Here is a 24,956-nt window from a genome sequence, read left to right as displayed (position 1 = left end):
TGTTCTCCCAAAACAGTGACGATCGAACTTCTACATGGTCCGAGTGAAACATTACCGACATCGTCGCTACGTAGAAATATATACGGTTTCTGCGGGAGCATTAGAGCTAGTAAACTACCCGCAACGAGCAATAACTTTCCTCGACCACGCGTAATGGCCATAAAAACCGGCGCCGTTCCACCACGAATGAGATTTGCAAAATAATTCGCATGGATCTTAACCGCTAAAAGCTACAATGTTCTCGACTACCGTTCTTCGCAAAGTTTTGCCACAATGTGCCAAAAATTGTACTCAGAGCGCGGGATACTTTCGTAGCGTGTGAAATAGATAGACGTATTTATGTCACGCAGTATGATATGTACAATAGAAGGCTTGGCACAATGTTCTTGAAGACGAAAGAAGATTAATTATTGCATAAAATTATTTATCATGTACGAAATCCATGAAGGGAGTAAACAAGGGATGGCAGGGCGTTCTTAAATTTGAATGAAGATTAATTATCGTATAATCGTTTACACATTTCTGCTCATACGTATCAGAACACGTATTGGTATCGTGTAGAACGTAACATGTGATTTAGCTTTACAGACGAAAGATTAATTGATCAGAGTTTTAGTCTGGTGCAAGATGAGAATTTTAAGTACGTATGACTCAAATACGTAATCTCAATCTTCTGATTCAAAAATTTGATATGAGTTATATACTGTGTAAGACAGAAGGAGTAATATCATTGGAAAGAGGAGATTCTAAAAATAGGAGATATGGAAAAATAAATAAATTCTTCCGTTCAATCGAATAAGAAGATTCTGTGAAGTATAACTATTTCGTAAAGACTTTTTTAGCGATAATTTCAAAATCCACAAAATAAAAGGAAAGTTATATTCGATTTTTACTATTCTGAAAATTTGACAACACAGTTTGTAAGACAGTTTTCACCGATTCAGATCTGTCTGTAAAAGCTATAATAAACGCATTTCGACCTTTGGTAGAGAAATAGCGTGAAATCTTATTGCAAACGTGATTCTGTTTCAAATTGCGATTTTTTAAATAAAATTCTGATGTGAATTAAAAAATATTACATTTTTTGCTCAACAATATAATTATACGTGAAAGGAAGTCAAATGAAGATAAAAAGGAGTTCATAGTCGTTCTTTTTTTCTTTAGAAACAGATGTAATCAAGAAAAAGAAGGAGAAAATTATTTCATCACAACCTTCTCCTTTTACATTTCTCTAAACTTAAAAAAAAAAAAGATACATACACACAATGCTTTGTTATTTAACACTTTTATATTTTAATTGTATCTTTCGATATAACAATGGATATCGTAGAAATATTAAACTTTTTTTACTGTATCAATTAATCGATTTTTAATATCTTACATTTTATGACACATAGAATGTTTCAGAAAGTTGGGATCAAATAAGTTAAAAAATAACAGTAAACACTGTTCACCTATCATTAGTTTCAGATATATAAGACGTTCTGATCAGTAAAGTATTACCTACCTCTGTCCGTACCATATGTTCGATATGACTCCCATTCATTTCAACACACCCTTCATCGCGTTTCCTCATAGAACCATTATTAAAATATGATATGAGAGTAAACTGAGGAATAATTCTACGCGCACATGGACACTGTGATACAATAATAAAGTGGCGAAGTACATTTTTTTGTTACTGTTACTGAATGACTTTGGTATTATACTTGATTTAACGATTTACTTGGCAATTTGTACGTGGACACAGGCAATAAAGCGTGTTAGGCAGTTACAACTTATACTTGAAAACCTATTACAACTTCGAAACTGGTAATATTCAGACGTTTATTAAGACCCCTTTTTATTGCTTTTATGAATACTGCATGCTGTCGAAGATTGATCCCAACTTTTTCAAACAACTTGTATAACTACTTTGTTATGATCAGTATATATATATATATTGGTATTTTATGTATATGAGCTGTTTCGATCTTCTTCTCTGGAGATAACGTCGAATCTTAAATTATCGATATTAAGCTCCAATTATTTGAAGATACGTAAGTTGAATTTTCGTTTTTACTTATGTATTCGTTTCGCACGTAATATCGACGTATATACGTATAATAACTGCATCTAGTAAAAATAAATTAATATTATTCGCGACCGTAATTATTTTATTTATTTCGCACATAATTTCTATGGATGCTTAATAACTGCGTATAATAAATATAAATCATAAAATATTTGTCATTATTAAAATTGTAAAATTTCAAACTTTTCTTCGATATTCAATCAAAAAGTGAGAGAACCAAAAAGTAAAAGAAACGTCATATGTAATTTTTATGCCTTCTACCTCCCGGTACCTTTATTTTAATTAGCATGCATGGTTTCGAGCAACAAATATCGAGCTATTTACGTAACGTGTTAAAAACTACTTTAAGCATATACGTCTACGCTTCGCGCAAATACATACATAATATACATCATGTACAGTGTACCTGAGTATCTCCTTTTCCTTTTATTTAAATACGAAATTCGAGGTCGATACGAATTTCTAATGTCCAATCCCTCGTCCCGTTCTTCTAACATATTATCGTTGGTGATAATTAATGTTCTAGCTAATATACTATATTCGGCGAGAAATTTAATTAGAATTATTCCCGTTAACAAAATCCCAACCGATGGAGAACCAAGCACATGATCCGAACGAATTTGATATTGAAACTTTATGATTTATGCATTCCAGAGAATTTAATATCCGAGTTCCCCAGCGTTTCGTAAATTGATTTCGCTCACCTGTGCCCGTATTTTCCAAGAAATTGACGCTGTCGAAACTGTTAATAATAAACTATTACTAGGCGAATAATTATCGACAGTAAAGCGAATTCGGACTATGTAAACGAGGAATTTAACGCGAGGAAATGTAATATGTAGTTGTGATTTGTAATATTCCCGATGCCTACAGGCATCATAAATTAGCATTCGCCGCATTAAGTAATATTAGTATCCTGCTATGTACGTTCGTCTAGCAATTTCTAATAGATTAGAGATACGTAGATGAGCAGAGTCTGTTGAAAAGATATATGTATTTTGACATTTTGTAATTCATCGTATAAAACGAGGTAACGTATTCCGAAATTTTCTTATTTAGAATATCTTACTTTCTCCTCCTAAACAACGCTACTCATTCCTCGTTTAGCGTGCCCGGCAGAAAAATCTCGTTCTTGTTTCTTGTTGCATGCCCGCTTTATGTCGCCTAGCAGTCGCTCTAGTTTTTTTCTTCATTTTTATTGCTAATTACGAACGAGCTGTTTCAGGATTTGGGTCATCCACTCAACTTCTGCTTGTTAGGGCAGAGAGGAAGATGCACCATCGGATTCTGCCAGAATTCATCCATTTCCTTCTACTATTTTGCATTTCTCCGTCACATGTACACTGCATTGTATTAAATTAAAATTATTTGCATATTTTATATTTAGGAACTGCCATGTGTCTTAAGATTGATGAAATTGTTTACTGAATATCAACGTAGCATTAGACAAAATGAATATTCAACAGATTACTCGTCTTCGAGCGATAGCACTAATATTTGATGATTCGGAATAGGCTAAATTTTGTCTAGGATATCTTTTCATCACATTGGGCTAAATATGGCAATAAAGATATTACCTGCATGGTAATGAGAGAATGAAATATTGTATATAGTCTTATAGCAATGAAACAAGAACTTTTAAATCATGTGATATCGTTATCATCCCTTGGCAAATACGATGACGATACCGATCGAAATAAATTCAAGATAGCCTAAAAGAATTAGAAAACAAAAGACATTTTAAGAAAGGATTAAAGATTCTGTCGCAATGCCTTATGATCAAATAGACAACATTCCACGAAATTCGATTGAATCTACCTTCGATTTGTCAGCTTCATCTTTCTAACATCCTCCGAAATATCTCTCGCGTGACCCTATCCTGTCCATTACGTTGAAATTGTTACAAATTCTTTCAAACGACGAACAACCTCTCGCTGAAACCCTTTTCATCGAGAAGATTATTTGGCCCCATAAAAAGCAACCCGGGATTGTGAGGGTTAAGCCGCGTTTTCAAGGGCTGAAAGCAGCAGCCACGGTGGCACAGGTGCTCGTTACCGAGACGCGGACGCACTTTCCGGTTTTATTCCAAGGGATTCCGTGGGTGGGCAATTCAACTTTACGACCACCTGGTGCGAACTTCAAGAATATGCGATATAGCCGTACCTACCACCTACTTTTCGATTAAATGCCTGAAAGAACGACCTTTTCAGTCTTTACGGGACCAATAACATCGCAACGCATGGATATTAGAAGGTCCTGATTATTCCAACACAAGTAAAATCATCGGAGCTCAGTGAATAAGATTACTTTCTGCAAAATATTTCATGTACAATGTAGTTTCAGTAAGTCGTTCGAAGAAGTTTACGTCTTCAACAATGTTAGTCCAATTTTGGTTTAGTATTTTTGTTAACTTTATGATTGGGAATTTTCTACAAGTTTTACCTTCACGTTCCTTTTCTTCTACTATATTTCAATTCATAAAACGTCATACTTTTATTAAAAAATGTAATCGATTTGGTTAGTGCCTATAATCTTCAATGTGTTTCGCAACATCGATCATTTATTATTCGTGTTGCAAGTTCTTCGTGTTGATAAATGACTGTTCAAATATTTTTATACCTTTGGCAGAGTACATGATCCTAATAAATAAATATCTTTTTCAAATCTGTTTCAAATCAATATAATTATGATACTGGTGTCGTATTGCTACACTATTTATATTATATTTTAAATATTTTTATCTAACATTAAAAGTATGTTCGTGAAATTTTTCATGAAAGTGTTGCAATATTTTCATGATACTTTAATTATATTGCTTTCGCCTACTGTAGTTAAGACGTCGCGTCGTTTCGATTTCGACGATATTAGAATACTGTGTAAATACCACTACTAAATTTAAATCGAATCATGTGCTTGCACTTATAATACTCCTTATAATAGAACGTTTGAAGAACAGAGTGTTCGGATAGTAAGGTACACATTCTGATAATAGGTGTTCAGATAGGAAAGGTTATACGATATTCCCATTTTAAAAGATATTACCACGATAAATTTGAATTGGAGTGTTCACATATTCAAGGTTCTAAAAAGCGCTGGCATAGGAAGATATACTATTATGAAATTCCTAAACTCAAAGTTTGGTAAATTGATCCAGTTCATGCGATTGGAATATCACATTATGCTCTGGTTCTATGCAACTTTTGAACGTAATTTAATACGCTATTACGGTCTTTGAATTATATCAATTAGTAGTTGCAGAGTGGTACCCGTGAGCTGATCATTATCCAGTTAATGATCAATAATGTAAAGATTAATCGGCAGATACATTTATTAACCCCATTCATCAAAACTACATAATTAACGAAATACATTAGACTATTATAAATCATTTAGTAATCAAACAATTACAATACATCTGGTTATATGTAAAAGTTCCATGTAAATGATAATTCTCGATGTTGTTATACAAATTGGAATAAAATTTAAAGATCTTGTAATGTACTAAGAAATTACGAATGAAAAAACCAACGACGATTTTACTTCTTATTATAATAAAATTAACAAGCGACTTTGAAATTCAGATTCGTTGTTTAAAAGTACTGCGTTACTATCGTTTAGATATCATAAAAAAAAAAAAAATACAAAGACTTATGCTTGTTATAAACTATACATAGTAGGACACAAAATATTTTTATACCTTTTTTCATTGAATTTCATAATAGTCGTATTTCCTAAATCAGATATTTGTATACTTTCAACTTGTTTTATTCCATCTTTACAAGCTTCGTTTCCTTTCTTCGTAAACTGATATTTTCAATCGAAACCATACCTTTCTCAGCAAGCACAACGATTTCATCTCACAACTTCGATCAATTCTGTACTTTATGTTCACTTGCTACTAGCGGAATAGACACAAGACTAGTCGTAAACCCAATGTCAAGCGGTAGCAACTTACAAATATCGACACTTCTTGAAACGGAACAACTTACTGACGTGTACAGCGCCTTACAGAGTTTACGGTCACCATTTCAGGAATATATATGTTCTAATATATCTAATAGAAAAAGATTTGGAAGCATGTTCCTAATTTTAAAAAAAGGCATACAATAACCAATAATCTACCAGTATTTTTTAAAAAAGCTTTTTAATTTTAAGAAAGCATAAAGAAATATTGGTATAAGTGCACAAATCTCATGAGGAAGAATTGTGAATTTTATGCAACTTAATTGAATTATATTCGGAAAATTCGATAATTTAAGTAACGTGTGACATGTTTAGTTCCGGCAATGGAAATTCTACTTCTAAATGGTAGTGTATTTACATTTTTCGCGTAAAACATTACCTTTCATCGTGAAATGTTCCTCGTCCACTTTTGTACAACTTTTCCACAACAGGTTCATAAAAATTCTCAAGATTACGTTCGGTATCTGCTTCGTCCACGAGTGCATCTACGTACATCGTTCGTCTCCATGTGTTTATGTTTGTTTCACAGAACGAAAATGAAAAAGTACGAAAGCGTATACGATAAAGATTTCACACATAGTATTGTCACAGGTGTTTCCGATGCGGTTTAGCGAATGGTTGAATTATTGACCGACTGAATAGAAACGAAAGGGATTCGCTTCGTATACTTGCCGAAGTTCTAAAGTGACTGGATGCCTGTTTCAAGAGAGCACGTAACAGACATTATCGTTTGCCAAATCCTCACAAGTCACGTATTCTCTACGACCAGTTGATAACGTAGCAGACAAAATTCTAACGGGAATTCGATTTCAATGACGCTTTGTACCACATTCGTATTCACGCAGTATAAATCTATGAACGTTGCTGTATGTCGCGTATTTTGTCGAGGCTGTACATTGTAGATGTAAATGTGCGTTACCAGATGTTGACTATCTATCGACAGATTTAAGAGATTATTTTTAGGACGTTTGAAGTGTAGCAGTAATGAAATCAGGTAAATGTATGATATCATTCGATCGTATAAATGAAAATATAAATCTATCTTTATTCACGTTACGTATTTGGATATATATCCCAAATAGATCTTTTCATTTTTTATTTAGAGCACAGTTTATAAATATTTCTCAAATATCAGTTGCAGATGTAATATATTATCTTGTATAGATTAAAAATAATTTATGTTCTAGAAGTTTCTATACGTTTGATTTATATTTATACGATTTATAGTTTTATCTAAAAATTGAATATTTTCCAATACGCGTTATATTCGAGCCATTTTGCTCATAGACTTGTTCATCGTTCGATCATTGCTTATTTTTATTTCAAATCGTCTGTAAGAAATTTGTCTACATTTTCAATTAATTTCACCATTGCATACCAAATTTTATTCACAAAGATGGCCCTTAGAGATAGTATCGTTGCAATTTTGTTATATTTTTTATTTTAAGTTGTATCATTAGATAATAGTACCACAAGGGCACGTAACTTATATTATCATTTGCTACGTAGACAGAAGTCACGTATTTTCTGGTTATATAATGAGAATAGATAATGCAGCAGAAAAGCCAGAAATATAACGACTATTTTAATTCTTATCATTTTTATAACAATGCTTAAAGGACATTAATCCTTTGGATTTTTGCGCATTATACGTATACTAATTGTAGGAGTTAAAAAATATATAATGATCTAAATATTTTCGAGAATTATTAACACAAAATATATAAACGATTTTATCTTGAGTTCTGTGAATCATAAGAATAATATAACTTTCGCGCATTTTATTTTTACATAAAGTTCAGGATTAAAAAATATTGTTTTATCTGATAGATGAAGTTTCGTATTTTGTATTTGAAATTGTAACTACTGTTGAATATTACCTATATATCGACAAATGGCATAGCTAAAAAGTTCCCTATATCTTTTATTGCCAAACTTTTAATGTTGTAAAGTCAACTGACTACTATTATGGTTATGCTATGAAATAACAATAACTGTTAAAAGCTAGTTTGAGTTCCTTAATGAGCTAGCTGCTATTGACACCAAGAGTATAATTCTCTAATAATACTTAATCTGAAACAGTATCTTAGAACATTTACTACAGCAATAATCTTATCTTTTAAATGAGACACCTGATGTACATTTGAATTAGGCTTTACATTAAATAAAATATTGAAATTGGGTACACTAAAAATTGGGTATACTTTAAGTTTTGATATATACGATATACAAATATGCATATGTATATAATCAATCTTAAGAAGAATAAGTTAGGTGATTCTTCTGAAAAAGAATATTCAAAAAATACGTAATCATAACGTAGCCTAAAAATATGTACAATGTTTAGCTGTTTAAAAATTTATGACAATATAATATTTACTTTCTAATATTTATTTGTTTATCGAAGAATATCTATATTTTGTAAAAATATATGTTTATAAAATATTTGTGAAAATCTATTATTTGCGTCGGCCTGTACATATTTGACCTTCTAAGAAAGTTCCTTCCAATATGCTAAAGCAGTTTCTCAAGATATCAGACCGACTCTTAACTTAGCACTCTTCTTTGTCTGTTACGAGTTAAAGCTGAATCGCAACATTCTTATGAGTTTAGAATCCTTGGCATTCTATGAACAAAAGGAAAATGCTAAATCGAATTCAGCGTTAAATGTATTTTATGTATCTTTTGCTATTATACTATTGATGAATATTGAAAATAATGACGAAGTATTAAGATTTTATTGGCCAAATAGATTACAGTGTATCATACTTAAATTATAATTATTATTCCATTACAACAATGAAATTCAGTAAAGTAGTCAGTATAAAACAATTCAGATAATTCTGATAATTTTGTTTATTTTCTCAAACAGTTGCGTTTCAACAAAAATTATTTCGCTTCATTTTTCAAATTTTATTTTATCTGTTCCATGGAAAACAGATTGATTTTATTAAATGAAAATTATAAAAAAACATATTATTTTAAATATGTATACCATTCTGTAGTCATAATGTTTAAAATTATGATTTTCCATTAAATTAAATTCGGATATCATTTGCTCGATAATTGAACAGAAAAATATTAGCTTATTATTAGAGACACGTATATTTCTCGAAATAGGAACAATAAAACGGTGTTGTTATCAAGATCACTGCCGAAGCAATTCAATTTTCATTAAAGAAAAATCCATAGTTAACGTTTTGAATAAATAGCTCGATAATTAAATCTAGTATAGCATTACTTTCTGATAACGCGTATTATTTACTGACCTTTTGTTGTCGCTGATAGTACGACAGATTTACTAGATTTCAAAAGCAATTCAATATTCATGTTAATGTATCGTGGTAAAACAAAGCTTGATAGATTGACGATTATATATTTATAAAATAAATGAACAGATATGAAATATAGACTGACCAAAATGTTGAATCTTTTTTAATCTTATACAATTTTAATATAATAATGTATAATAGCTTCTATAATTTTTAATTGTTATTTATTAGTATTAAAATAAAAAAGATACAATACTTCACAGCTATCTTTATAACAAAAACAGTTTAAACATTATATGTACATTTAGTGGCAACTGATACTCTCTAGAGTAACAGGGCTTACGTATTTCGATTAATAGCAGCAAGTAGTACAGGTAAGTAACTATGCGGACGTGAATATCAGTTTCGAGTTTAAGTAGCACGGACTATAATATCGATTAAAATACTTTTCATTTCTATGTAATACTTGCAATAGATGTAAGTTATATGCATCGAATGAAATTATCTCTCGTTTATATAAATATAATTTTTATTAAGTTTTAAGTTATTAAGTTACAAGTTTATATAATTGTTTAGTTTCAACTATTGTAAGGTACACTATATTTTCGACAGGCATGATTATTCAAATAGATCATTTACAGTCACATACAGGTGAATGCAAATTTTGCGATGTGAAAAGAAGTCAGGCGACTATTTTAAAAATGTACTAAAAGATTCCCATGAATATGAAATATAGTTGAAACATGCTGTGCGAACCGCGATAACGTTATGGAAGTTGCATCTATATACACATAAACGACTGATCTCTGCCAACCAATAGAAATAAATAAATATATATATACACATGCATATTGCACGATTTCGGTGCAAATATTCAACGACGTTATCTAAATAGACTGATATAGGTTTCGTATCATTCCTCGTTTCCTGAACGAAATTTTTTATTTCAAAAGTAAATACCCGATATCTTCCACACGATTGTATTTCAGTGCAATACACCTTTGATGTCAGATTGATCGAAATTTGTTTTTAACTTTCACCTATTTATAATTATTCCTTTGATCTTCAGTTTGCCCTATACGATATTTACCTAATAGTAAACACGGAGAATCATTAATATCTGATTTTGATTTAAAAGCAATTTTGTTTGATATTAACATATCCTTAAGTATCTTGGAAATAAAACATCAGAATATTTTTATACTGTATTTCATAAAATTTCAAAATTTCTAAGTAATAGCTTAGCACTTACGCAACGATAATAAAATCAATTAATACTTAGATTAATATTAAAATAATATTAGGATATTGTACGTCGGGAAATAATGAAAAAACGCTTTAGAAATCGCTCTCTCACGTACGAACAGTGTATCAAAACGGATATTTTTCACAACTTTAACATCATCTACGCTGTCTCGAGATTAGTTCAATCGTGTTCCAAGATTTATTGCAAACCTAAGATCGTAAACATCGTGACTGCAGCTGGAGGATCCGGGTTGAGTATAATTTACGATTGAAGTAGTGGAACAAAATGACATAAAGCTTCAAAGTCGTTTTAGGAATGATGATCTCACATTACAGTAATGAGTGTGTCACGTAGACTGCCACACCTCTAAAAATAGGCGATGTGAAGAATAAAATAAAATAAATGGGATAAAATAAAAATAAAAATAGTTTTACATTATATATTTAAAAGAAAAAAACGATAACATGTCTTAGCAGTTTGAGAATTTGTTATATAAGTAAATACAAATAGACGAGACAAATAGATATGGATAGAAGACAAATTTTCGTGCTATTGGTATGAAATATTTGTCGAGTGTTTTAGGATATTAAATGTTATTGGAAAAGTAATATAGTACTCTAGAAGCACGTGACGGTATGGCTAAAAAGATAGAATTTTAAGAAACTAGAATATTGGGAAGCTGGAAAAGCACACTGTTGAAAAATAGTAGAAGGAAAGAATTGGAGTGCCAAAATGAGCATATCGAAGGAACAAAGAAAAACAAAAACTAGAAAATCGGGAAACTGAAAAATTGGAATATCGATGAACTAAAAGTCTACAGGATAGTAAAAAGAGCAAACAATTAGAAAATTAAGAACTCAAGAATCGGAACAGCAAGGTTCAATTAGCTAAATAATTAACTACTATCGCTTCATATATTTTAAACGAATTTGAATATTCTCTTCTCGCTTATAATTTACAAAGAAATGATTGTTTAATTCGATATGTAAAATTACTCTGGATTTATATATTGTGTCATAACGTTATTAACCAAACAATAAGCTACTATCAAAATTTTAATTTTTGGAGCAGAAATTGACTGATATAAAATTAATATAAAAAATGAAAAATCTGTAATCGATATAAGTGTCAATTAAGCGTTTGATTGAAACGGAATAAGATTCTCGAAATCAAACGCAAGAGAAGCAGAATAATTCCTTCGTTTCGTAAAGAAATTGTGTTTTCAAGAAAATTGCAGGACAAACGTACTGAAAATACAGAAAAACCGTGTTCGTAGTTTCTTTCCAAACGACCAAAAAGGTAGAGTGGGATTCGTGCGTCAATCAAACAGACTTGTAGCACTATCGTGTCTCGCAATCGTATAGAATTGCGAACGTTTCGATCTATTCCGGAAATTCAAAGGGTGCGTTAAAATTTCCGACATCTCAAAATCTCATTGCACATGCTATTTGCGTTTTTCAGAAACGATCTACCAGTACATATATATGTGTTTGGAGCATCTAAAAGTCATCGGTCAAATATGCTTTAAAAAGATGGATAACTAAAATAATTTTTTTAAATAAAACCAAACGATATGGAAATGCAAAAATATTCAGTAAAATATACAAAAAAAGGACTAAAAGTAGAAAACATTTATAAAAGTATCCTTTGATTGGAAAAATTTAATTTATAACAAAATACAAAACAACGTATTAATTGTAATTTAACTTCGTGTAGATTATTTAATTTCATAGTTTTTATTGAAATATTTCGTGCATAAATTCGAGAAAACTCGTCTCTTGAAAAACAATTACCAATGTATAAATATTTCGCCGAGGCACCGAACTTAAGAGTATGACTTTGTCTTGCACTTTTTTTTATAAAACTTTTCCTAGTCTCATAATTTATATGTTTTGTAATAGCTAAAAATGTTCCCGGTAAAACGCATATAATTTGCTAATTAGTTCTCATATTCGTTGCTTGGTTTAATGTTAACGTTATGCATCGAACTAATTTCTCTGCAATTTCTGTAATATTTTTGCAGCTTATATGACTACTTAAATCTCTCTCTACTTCTTAAACGTTTTGAATAAAAGATGAATGTCAAGTGACTCGTGTTACAGTAATTATATCTAACTTGTTCTAACGTTATAAAATATGCGCAGTGCAAAGGATATAACTAAAATTGCCTACAGCGAGCATATGAAAGCACGTAAGTTTGAATTCAAAAGCATCTTCATATTTGATACTATCTACGTTCGAAAGAAGTTAGTTCTACTTAATATCAAGAGCTGTTGCTTACAAACTTCTATATTTTTTTTTTATTAATTACTACTTTTCCATTACTTTCGATGTTATTGTTATAATATCACTATATGATGTAATTATTTAAAAAATTAATAAAATTGGGCAAATGAAATTAAATATTTTATCCTTGTTAAAAATCAAATGAAAAACAGAGAAGTTATTGTTTGTAGGAGTCCCAAGTAACATTGCAATGTTTTCGTAGAACGATAGTATCAAAACGAAAATTCACGTGCAGTAAAATTTCACTCGTGATACCCTTTAAAATAGAATCATGTGTGTTTCTGTTAACACCAATAAAAATACCGATATATTATACAGTGTAGTAACACTCCGCCTTTTTTCACTATCTGCAACAGTGCCCTATATTTAAGTATAAAATAAAAATGTCCAAGGAGCGCAGGCAATCGTATTGAAAGCGTTGCATAACTTCTAACGAAAACGCTGGCGAATCATTGGGAAAAACATTAAGAAGTACATAGACATACCGCTAGGAATATTTCTGCCGCTTCGCCGTCATCATCCCATCGATTCACGAAAGGATCAACTTTCGAATTCTCCTTGACCCAAACTGCAGAACCAACAAATATCGTAAAAATTTTGTGCCAAAATTTGTTACTTCTCCAGTAAACACCTCTACGTCTTGTACGTTGCCGCATGGCTTGCTAGCCTCGTTCGACTTCTTCTCCGTTTGCAAATAAAGAAAAGTTTGATCGGCATCCTTGAAACATTTCACCTACAGTTCGAATCCGATATTAATATCATCATATTTGACCAGCTGCTCTCTTTTTTTAGTTTCTTCAACTTCGTAAATATTTCTTTGGTGTTTATCTTCACTTTGGTAAAGCTCGGTAATTATCTCGTCGAGAGAGAAGAAAATAAATTATACGTAGTAAATGTAAAATGGTAATATTGTGTTATCGTACGTTACAAGTTACTAAACTGCTATATTATATCATATTATCATTATTAATAATAAGTAATACAGTAGTAATAGTAGATAACAGTTTGGATTGTATGTAACTTAATTTAAAAAAATGGCTGATCGTGAATAAATTTTATCGTATATGCTAAAAGTATGTATATGTACGCTTAATGCGTACGAGAACGAACGTAGTAGAAATAAATGGAGCGCTTTAAAACGCGCTCTGTCGTGACATTTCACCAGACAAAGCTGAATCAAATTTGAGCTGTCCTGGTCAAAATCGTTTCCCGGTTGATATTTCCACACGTCTGTTCCTTTGTACCGACATGATGCAATTTTGTGCAACATAGGCCACAAACTTTTCTTGACAGAGTCAGTGCAATTTGGCCACGTGATACTACCTAGTATTCCTTTTATCGAAGCTCGGATACTAATCTCGAATTAAGTGAAGAAAATTGAAAAACTATCTGTCTTTTTCCACAATTTTTCTTCCTCCGAACAAATTGGAATTTTTCTTTCAAATAATGTCGATGCAACACAGCTAAAGTAAACTAAAATACTACTATATGTATACAAATATGATACTGACATCTTATCAAAGATATAGTCAATACGGGAATATAGAAGACATCTCGTTTATGTTAGTTTCGCGTCTATGAAATATTGTGCCATGGCAGCGTTAGCTGAAAATAACCGAACATTGTGATTTATGACTTTTTCGCTCAAGATCATCTTTTTGCGTTTTCAGGAGCATCAATAGCTTTCTAAGTGGGACTACCTATATACATTCTTTTATATGTCAATCGATGGGTGTCTTTTTTTATAGAGAATAAAAATCGATGCGTTTTCTCTTTCACAGAGAAAAAATTGACTCATAAAATATATAGCCCATAAATATATAGCCTCACCGAAAAACAATATAGACAGCTATACGGCACTGTAACATGTGAAAAAATTTCAATGCAGATTTAATAAATATTCAAGCACATAACTATTACTTTGCATGTATATGAAGAGAAAGGTTCAATATTTCTCTAAAGAATTGGAAAGCCGAAATACAATTGAAATACGATTATGTTTTAATTGAATAGTAAACTAGCTTAATGTTCGAGAATTACAAGACAGTGTAGCGGAAGTAATTTCTTCTAGCTATCTTTCCTATTTTTACCGAGACATGAATTTAACAGGATAGGTCTTACAAGATAATATCGTCACTTTCTCAGGCAAAATTATACTTGGATTGTAGCCAAATTAAACTTGGCGGGTCTCCATGAGCCCTAGAAATGATAACGGTCTATCTATGTCTATCTAGCAAAAAATATTCATGCTTAGTCGATAGTCCGTAACAGACTGATGGAAAAAAAAGGATAGACTATACTCTTGAGTTCGTTCATGGATGCTTCACAGATGATCTGAAGTATAGAGATATCGCTACCATTATCACGATTAAATTTAGGTTGATTATTAATATTTATATAGTTTATAGAATTTTCATAATGTTTTAGAATTTTAGAATTTAAATTAATTCCATTCAATTATTTTGTTGCGTCGTAAAATATTGATATTTTACACGCGATTAACGTTTCTAGTGAATTCACTGGTGAATTCACTTTCAATGATTTTTGAACGGTACTTAAGTGTTACTTCGTAAACCGAGATTTTTCATGTTCAAGCAAATTGATAAATGTAGATTTTCCGCATATAAGCAGGTAACGTACCTTTAACTCTCCCTCTAAAAAAGATTTGGAGGCTAGGCAACTTGAAGCATCTTAATTTAGAAGATTTGAAGGTGATATACGAATTTTTTCATATTTTTTCGGAGACTCTTATCTATTGAAGAACGTGTCAAACGTAGACGATCTTCTATTATGGTTCGTGGTAACTGCAAAAAAGTTTACGGAGTAAAGATTAATTGCCTGAATAATAACACAGATATTTAATTAATACTTTTACGTTATTAGATTATATTGTCAACAACGAGAGTTTTCTCGATTATCGTTAAACGACATAGAATTCTTTGCGCTGCTTAAGAAGAATAGACACAACTGGGAACAAAATCAAGAAGTTAATTATGAAGTTAAACAAAGTTTCGAGCGGTATATATCCTTTCATAGGTATATTACAAAGACAACAATCGAAATATTATACAGGAAATAATCCTACTTTTAACAGAACAAATGCGAATTCAGAATGTTGTTAGCACAGTAAGAGAATATTGTACATCATCTCTATTGCTTATTGTTAGCACTACAAAGGCTTTGCGATATGTATTGTTTCGTACGTAAATTGCTGCAACTCCATAAATACGTTACCAAGGTTCTATTACACGTGTTTTAATATCAATTTAAATTTCAATATAATTCAATCTATTCGATATAACACAGTTTTTAAATGGCCTCAAATATACTCGTGTGTTGCCTAATCCAATTTATTATTCGCATAAACTGCTGCAGTCTGGCAATTATTGAACTGGATCAGAAATTCGGTTGGAAATTCGAAGTAAGATTAATGGACCCATTCCGTTTCAATTGTAACTTTAATATTGCTAATTAGAGAATTTTGAAGATTTCCGTGGAAAGTGGCGCTGGAATTATATCGCAATTGACTCGTAGTTAATCTAAAAGATGTGGAAAGGCCATATTTCGAGCAATAACTTTCTTTCAATAACTTATAACTATCCGATATGAAAGAAATGAAATTAGTGCGCCATATTTTTAGGCATGTAAAATCACGTAATTTCAATTATTATTTCCAGCGGTAAAATAAACTCTGTTATATAGAAATAGTCATCGATTAGCGAAGCATTTATTGCTCATAAACTTCCCCTAATTACCCCCTAACTAATCCCTAATTACTTTAAAACGTATATGTGTTTGCTTTCGATCTTATTTTATGGTAACACGCGACAAAAGATCGATAAATCGTTTCCATGGAACGCTTTTAAAAATTATTCTTAGAAAGCGTATCATATAAGAAAAACAGATACATATTTCGTTTATAATTGTTTTCAATTTGCTGCCATCTTCTCATTTTCCTAATAAGCTACATAAAATCACAGTGTAATCTGCTATAATGTGCCAGAATACATTTTTAAAGTAAAGCAATAACACACTTATTTCATCGAAAGCTAATCAAATCCCGCGAGAAAAGTTGCTGAATGCAATTTAAAGTTTAAGTGTAAGACGGGAACGTAAAAGTGCAAACGCGTTGTCTAGTGCCTCGACTTCTTATGAAAGTTCTTAGGGTGTTCTGTAAATTATGAACTGCATACATCTGGATTCGACATCGCCGGCATTCTTTATGTTCTTTCATTCGCAAGCGCTTCGTAAGTTTCTGTACGGACAGAAGTCATTTTGATTTCACTCGCACGAAAGTTTTCTATCGAATTTCAAGACACACTGAATTCAAGAAGAATGTGATGTTTACCTTTTGCCTTCGGTACGAAACGTCAGAATACTATCGTTAGGAATATAGGAAAACGGAAGAACGTAAAATTTTGTTAAAAAATTCCTACATTTCTCGAAATATTTAGATGAAACTCTCACAGTGAACAACAGCTTAACAACTTTAATATGTTCGCTGCATAACATCTCATAGATCCGAGTTTATGTGTAGTTTCGCCATGTACATGCGATGGCCGACATACCTGTGGACGTAAATTAAAAAATAAATTTTTAACCGAAAAGATAAATTTAGAAAAACTGTTTTTAGAATAGTTTATTAAAAAATACATACGTTTTGAAAATCTTACGATATAATATTTATAGATTTTCTATGAAAATTAATTTTTAGGATACAGTTAGGTAACAGCAGGTAGATAATAAAAATCTGACTAACAGTGAATGGATTAAAAATCGTATACAGGGTGCGACCGAATAGCTTGCACAAATACGCACGAGATGATTCCTTATGAAAAAACAAGAACAAAATATGGAATAAAATTTTTTCATTTAATAAGACTTAGTTTACGAGAAAATCGAGTTTGAAAAAATTTTAATCTACGTTTTTTACGTATCCTTACACGTAGAACAATATATTATCGACTGTTTAATATTTCCCAGTCCGGAATTAGCCATGTTCAAGTATAATTGATAAATTTGCAACCTCGATTTTCTCGAAAATTAAACCTTAAACGAAACAATTTTATTCCATATTTTATTTTTATTTTTTTTTTACAAGGAATCACCTCGTGCTTGCTTGTACATGTTATTCGGTCACACCCTGTATATTTCGAAATAAATACTTATCAACAGAAATGTGTCAATTTAAAGTTCGTAACGTCTACAAGATCGGGAAAAGCTTGATTAAACGAAGTTAAGAAAAAGCTTAGGAAAGTTCAAATTTTCTTAAAGAGAATGAAAGAAGATTATGCCTGCACGATTAATAGTTTCGAAGATAAAACTTGATTAATGTTATCAAGACGCGCCAGCGAATATTAGTAACTTACGTCGATCACTATCTCTGATCATTAATCATCTATTACTGATAAGCTTCAGATTATCAGCTTTATGTGATATTTTCTATTTGACTCTTTTAACCTGCACAGTTTTGTTCATTTGTGACGATCTCTATCTCTATATACAGTTGTCCTGAGGATGTAGATGTTCCCCAAGAGCTTCTTTTTCTTCAAAAATCGAATGTTTTATGCAAAATCAAAAATCTATATTAATCTCAAAATTAATGGCAAAGCGGATATCTCGCGTCGTGGATTGCCGAAAATTTGCATCGTGCAAGGCTTGAAAAATTCAAAACGTTAGGCATTTCGATAACGCAGCACCACTTAGTGCGGTCTGTATAATTCACGAGTTATTTGGTATACAATTTAGGTGGAATACCCTAGATAAATAAAATAAGACATCTTATGCATCGAATTATACTTAATTTTACATGTAAAGGTGGTTCTGCTTGTTAATCTATCTTGCTAACTCGAATCAATACTTATAAATATGTATGGAATGATTGCATTTCATTGGACTCCATTATTTCACAATTCTTCATCGGAAATTCATGAAATTTGACAAATTGATCTTCCCTGTTTCGGTTTAATGGAATTATTTCAACGAAAATAATTTGATTAAATTTTATTGTTGTTATCTATGCCATCAACGAGACAAAAATGCTGTAAGACTAACGATACTAACAATATTAACGATATTCTTTCAGATGATACCAACCATGAAAAAACGTTAAATAACTGTTAGACAGCACAGTATTTCTCTGCCGCCGTGGACTTTCTTTAGAAAAACAAAAGCAACGTGTTTAAAACTCTGCGACAATATGGCGAATCATTGAAGATACATAGAAAGCATAGAATGTGACAAATTTCGAGATGGCCACGCTCAACCGAGACCATTCGATAATCATTCATGCCACGATCAGCTCTCGTCCCGCATAGTCCAAGACATTTGACATTTGTCGGAAATGGAACAAAATCAAAGTAAGAAACCGCTGGTATCGCGCGCTCCGTCAAATAAAAGGACAGACTGCGAAAACCGAGTCGTGGAGTAATATTTCACAGACTCGACAGCGGAGTTTCGCCACTGCCTGAAGGGTGCTCTAGCCGTTTAATTATTTCTTGCCGGACTATTTCGCGGAACGGTTCTCGCCGTGGCAACAGAAGTGCTATTGTCCTTAAGATTTTAAGTCTTTAACTCGATGGACCAAACGATTTCAATGATTTAAAGAGGTTTAAACGATTCACTGTCACAGAAGAATCAACCTTTTGCCATACGAGGTATATATTAGCTTCGCATTCGCCCTACGTACGTTCCGTAACTGAATATTCGCTGCTTTCACGTTGTAAAAGATGTATTTAATGGGCATATCAACATTTTAACGAGCAACTTAACCCTTGGCGATAGTTTGTTTTGTAATACTCATGACGACAGAATTATTAGCCAAACTACAGTAATGATAAATACAGTAGTTGCAGAAAGTATCGCCACATCGTTGCATTTATCGTAATATTTATATACTGATTAATTAGGTCCAATATTAAATTTCGTGTTATTTTCGTATCACTGTCATAATTTCATGCTATGAAAATGGGATATAGAACTTGATAGGAAAACGCATCAAACGAAAATAACGGTAAGCGCTGTTACCTTCTGTAACCATTGTAAATAGAAACGAAGACGAAATTTTTCACAAGCCTTTCGTTTTCTATGATATAAATTTGATGTCCCCATATGAGAGTAATTATTAATTCATGTTATTTTTAAATAATATTATCACAAATCGGTCAGTGTCTAGATACTGGTAAACGTTAAAATACCTCGAACTAATTCTTTTATTAATTCATTGAATAATTCGTTTGATTTTTGCATTTTACATACATTCTACCGTGAAACTGATTTGAATAACATCAATTCGTCTATGTTAATTTTATACACTAATGAATTAATAATTAATCATTTAAATGCTTGTATTAATATAATAATATAATACAATTTTATCATATTTATTTTATATATCATAATAATTCCATTTATTTTATAAATCAAGTTCTAATTCCTACGTCGAAAGGAATTTTTGCTTAAAGAACGAGCCATTTTTCAAGATAATTAGTCTTTATTATATTTGGACCTTAATTAGCACTTTGACTGTGACTCGGTACAGTAAACTAAAAATTTAAACAGAGAGCAGATAAATAAACCATATTATTTAAATTCACTTGCACAAAAGAAAAAGTAGGAAACGATAACAATAATACGATGATAATAGTGTGAAAAAGTTGCTACATGCAAACGTGTGCCAAGAATTGGTCTAGATCGTATTTCAACGTAGAATTATGATTCCTCCGTTTCCGCATGATTAAGGGAATTATTTTCGCGCGTTACTCCATTCCTTTGTATTCAAGATTTCTAGAAGCTACACGCTTCATCTATAACCCATATATTTTCAAAATTGTTCTCCTGAATAAACCATACTTTGCGAAATAATACTATAGATATCGGAACATTTATTATTTTATTATTTATACAGTATGTTTGGAAATGCAGATTTATTTAGATATCGTAGAATTTGGTAATTATGTATAACGAAAGTAAATATATTTTGTCGAATAAATATCTCTTCAATCTCGTTTTATTTTTCAACAGCAATGGTTTAAATATGTAAATTTTAAGAGCAAATTACCACGCACCGACGACCGTGTCCGCGTTTCAGTTTCCACATATAAATTCCACATTACGCGTTATAAAAATTGCGCTGTTTTATTTCAACACACCTATATATTTGTGGCTTAGCAGTAATTAATACTGTTAGTTACTATTATTAAACTGCAAATTTGTATACATTTATGGGAACTTCAGAGTTGCAAAAATGTATAAAATGTATCTTTATAAAATGCAAAAGTGTACAGTATATCTAAGATAACATATACAGCAACGATAAACATGTACAGGAATTACAAAATACACACAAAGTATGTAAAATATTCTTTAGAACATTTGGCGAATAAAATGAATTTATTTTTAAACCTTATCGCTTTTTCTCAAACTCCATTTAGTTTGCAGTGCACTGTTTATAATTCTGGATGTCTACTTCTGAATACAGAATGAAGTATACTAAAAAGTGATGTTGCAATCTAGTTTAGAAATTAAACATGAATGAGATAAGCAGGAACGCGATTTTACTAGAAAGGATGAACTGTAATTTCTGAGAGAGTGAAAACAAATTGGAAGGAAGATGTTCTAGAATTCTAACATCTTGCAATTTGTTAAATGAAAGGATAACGCTAGAAACAGAGTCATCAAGTACTCGGTGTAACGTGCATCGGCAAAATGTACTCATTCCTTTCGTTTATTAACGCATACACAAAAAGGAAACTGCGTTCGAAATCAAAGTGTACGTTGAGAAAAACACGCAAAGTAAAGAAGGAATGAAAAAAAAAAAATGGCAAACAAAAGGGAAGAAATGATTCATGCGACGATTGTACCGAGTGAACTGTTTCAAAATAATAACAATCACTGCAACAACATAGTAGTCTGGTGATGGAATGAAATGGGTTACTGGAATATTTGTGGAAAAAAATAACAGTTTCATTTGAATAATATTTTCCTATCTTATTCTTTAGATTTCTGTCGAATCTTTTCTGTAAAAAGCGAAAGATGCGATTTATCGCGTTCTTCCTCTGGAATCTTCGATATTAAACCGTTAAAACCTCGATAAATTGCTACCTCGTAATTTTAAACAATGAACGATAACGAACAATGTCTTGGTTTATGTAAATCGTATTAACAACGTTTATTCACATTTATGTGTAATATTGGAAAGCTGTCAATCACATTAAAAGTTAAAGGAGCTTCGGTAAAGTAAATTTTTAATTAGCTTCACTTTTATCGAAGAAAGATTGAATTTTAATTCCTTTTCAAATAGAGAAAATTTCACCGAGTTTTATTCAATTTCTTGATAATTGAATTTTAAATCCTTGAATAAATAACGTTCGCCAAAATCACGTGACAAATAGTAAATATTTGAGTATAATATTTCGCGCCTTTCTCTCCGGCGAATGTATTTTTCATATTATGTTAATTCTAGTTCCCACCGCGTTGATTCGGATTTTTACCAAATTTTCTGCCTGCGCCTTTACATTTAACCGCTTCTAATAACTATTTTCAATTCAAATATTTTCCCATCTTATGACATTTCATATTAGACACTGTATTCTGTTTGCGCTTGAGTCGAAGAAAAACGCTGCTCCGATAGAATGATAAAGAAAATTCTAATTTTAACTAGCAGGTTCTGTCACGTCAGCGGAACATCCGATTGATTTTCCTTACTCGATTTTTCGTATTCAAGACGATTGAGGTAAAAGAGAAGTAAGAAAATGCATAGACTTCGCAAGTATTTGATCGAAAAGCTGCAAGAAATAAGGAAGACTACCCTGATAATTCAATTTATTTTACGTAATTCGCGAATAACATTTCGACTTTATTTCGACTTGAAACAGTACCATTGATATCGATATATCGATACATTCACATTGGCACGAAAACTTACCATTCTTTTACAGTTTATTTTAACAATTCGTTTGCAATTTCTAAGTAACGTCTCTATGTTAATAACGATAATTAACCGTTTCCAATTCACAAGAAAAATTCAACACGTGTCATCAAATTACAAAACAGCATGTAAAACTTGTTAGTTAATCGATATTTCGTTTTAACAAGAACTGAAAGCCTTCTATTTTTCCAACAAGGTCAAGTATCTATACTATCCGATCTGCTGTATATTCATGACAATATATTAATTAAGTAGTACAAGGATTTCGTAAATTCTATACTAACTACGTTCTTAGACTGTGCCTGCCAAACGACAGGTTGTTCCAATTTAAATCCTTCAGTTCTCTGATGCAAGCAACAACGAGACGACAAACAGAAAGTAGAATAAGCAGAACTTTATATTAAATCCGTGCCACTGAATCCGTAATATTATTGTCACTTTTCGCTAATTTCCGCTTCGTTTCCCTTCCTCCTTAGATATAATCTCGAATAATCTAAAAGTATATTACCTAGAAGCGTATAGTTACCGCAAGGACGAGAGAAGCGAGACAAAAGGAGATAAATCGATTCATCCCTCAATTCCAAGCCGTACTACGGTTTCCTTTGTACGTAGCAACTTAAAGCAACTGCTAACACCTACCGGATTGACAGCCGGCGATTTATTTACTTACTTACCATAGCCAACAATGCAACTTGCAAACTTATCCAAAGCGACCCATCAACTTTGCTTTATGATGTTCGCTTTCATTCGAATATCATAAACTCTGCTGCGTATTTTCGCTTTTTTCGTTTGCTCACTTTTCACTCGATCGTATTTTTCTGACATTAAAAGGCATCTCGAGTTTGAACGAAACACCAGGAGATTTTTATCAATGAAATACGATTTCTCGTTTCAATAGCAGAATATCTGCTTAAAATACTACGAAATCTTTTTATTTGTTACAATTTAAGCCAAGAGTACCACATCGACGCGCTATCAAGTTCAATTTTTTCGATAAATGAAACTTCCAGCAAAAGTATCTTATACTATATTTTCAACCTATTTTCACGTATAAAATAACTTGCTGTCGATTGTCCACTTCCATCCAATTGGAAATTAGACAAGCTCACGCTGTGCGTGACAAGTTTTCAAACGGTATTTTCAATTGGAAAAATGTTATTTTATACTTTCGACTTATTTTTCCACGTACAACCATCCGCTTGTTGATTATACTGATTATTGTATATATTGGAGACTCTACTCTTTATTTATGCCTCGTACTGGGTAAGTGGATCGTTATTCGCATGTATCTAGTTAAATTATTTCTTTGGAGTATCTCTTTCTTGTCTTCTATACTACAATGACATACATAATAACGATAATGGTTATTAGACGTATACGGCAAGAACACTTAGTATGATTGTACTGGGATACATAATGGATTTCTCGAAGTGAAAGCCTATTATACAAGCATAGTGTTTGATATGATTAACGTACAAAATTTAACGAATTGAATTACAATTTTATCGAAAAGTTTTAGTAATCGCTGTATGATCTTGTTATTTTTTGTAATCCTATATAAAAAAAATTTGCAAGTATACAATGTATCCTGTTCCACTATATTATACATAGCATCAAAATACATTATTATTATTCATGTAAAACAAAAGTGTTTGAGCAAGGAAATTTTGCAAAAAAAATGCAAAAAGTGTTTAGTACTGAATTTCGTGATAAATTGAAGAAGATTTATTAAAACGCGTCTTACTCGTTCCATTTTCTTGCATCAGTCTGATGTGAGTATCGTTTAAACAGAATATTCTTGCGTTTTGACGAGTCTAACAGTTAACCCATCTACGTCGTATGTCTACTCCCTTCGGTAATGAAATATTGCACCTTTACTAGTTTCAAACTCGCTAATTATTTTGCATTTAATTTTCAAATAGTTGGCATAGTTTAATTTCGTCGTGGTGATACGCGTGTAAATAGTTGCACTGTTAAATTTCCACGTAAGGAAAAGATTAATAGAACATTTTAATAATTCAGTATTCGATTAGTCAGTTTGAATGTTAACATAGCGAAAGTTCGAACGAGTGTGGCATTTAATTAACCGTCTTTAATTAACGACTTTCGCTATTCCGATTATGAATTAGAAACTTTAATGCTAACACTAGCAAAATCTTACAGACGAATATTGAACGTTGTCTTTAA

The 24,956-nt window shown here is 31.6% G+C and overlaps 1 protein-coding gene across 4 annotated transcripts in view; it reads right to left on the bottom strand.

Moving 5' to 3' along the window:
• LOC139987969 (probable G-protein coupled receptor No18) overlaps window positions 1–24,956 on the bottom strand; it is a 99,602-nt gene that overhangs the window by 65,515 nt on the left and 9,131 nt on the right. Inside the window, exon 1 of one of the 4 annotated variants that reach the window (XM_072004823.1) lies at window positions 6,417–6,741. The exons of 2 other annotated variants lie outside the window; for them this stretch is intronic. The gene's annotated coding sequence lies outside the window, so the exon portion shown is untranslated. Of the gene's footprint in view, window positions 1–6,416; window positions 6,742–24,956 lie in introns of those variants that run through there. One more of the 4 variants, XM_072004821.1, reaches the window with a different exon arrangement.

Source organism: Bombus fervidus, chromosome 6 (genome assembly GCF_041682495.2).
Source record: "Bombus fervidus isolate BK054 chromosome 6, iyBomFerv1, whole genome shotgun sequence".
NCBI classification, from domain to species: Eukaryota; Metazoa; Arthropoda; class Insecta; order Hymenoptera; family Apidae; genus Bombus; species Bombus fervidus.
The sequence above is the reverse complement of the archived record's forward strand: the minus strand, read 5'-3'. Positions and strand labels throughout refer to the sequence as shown.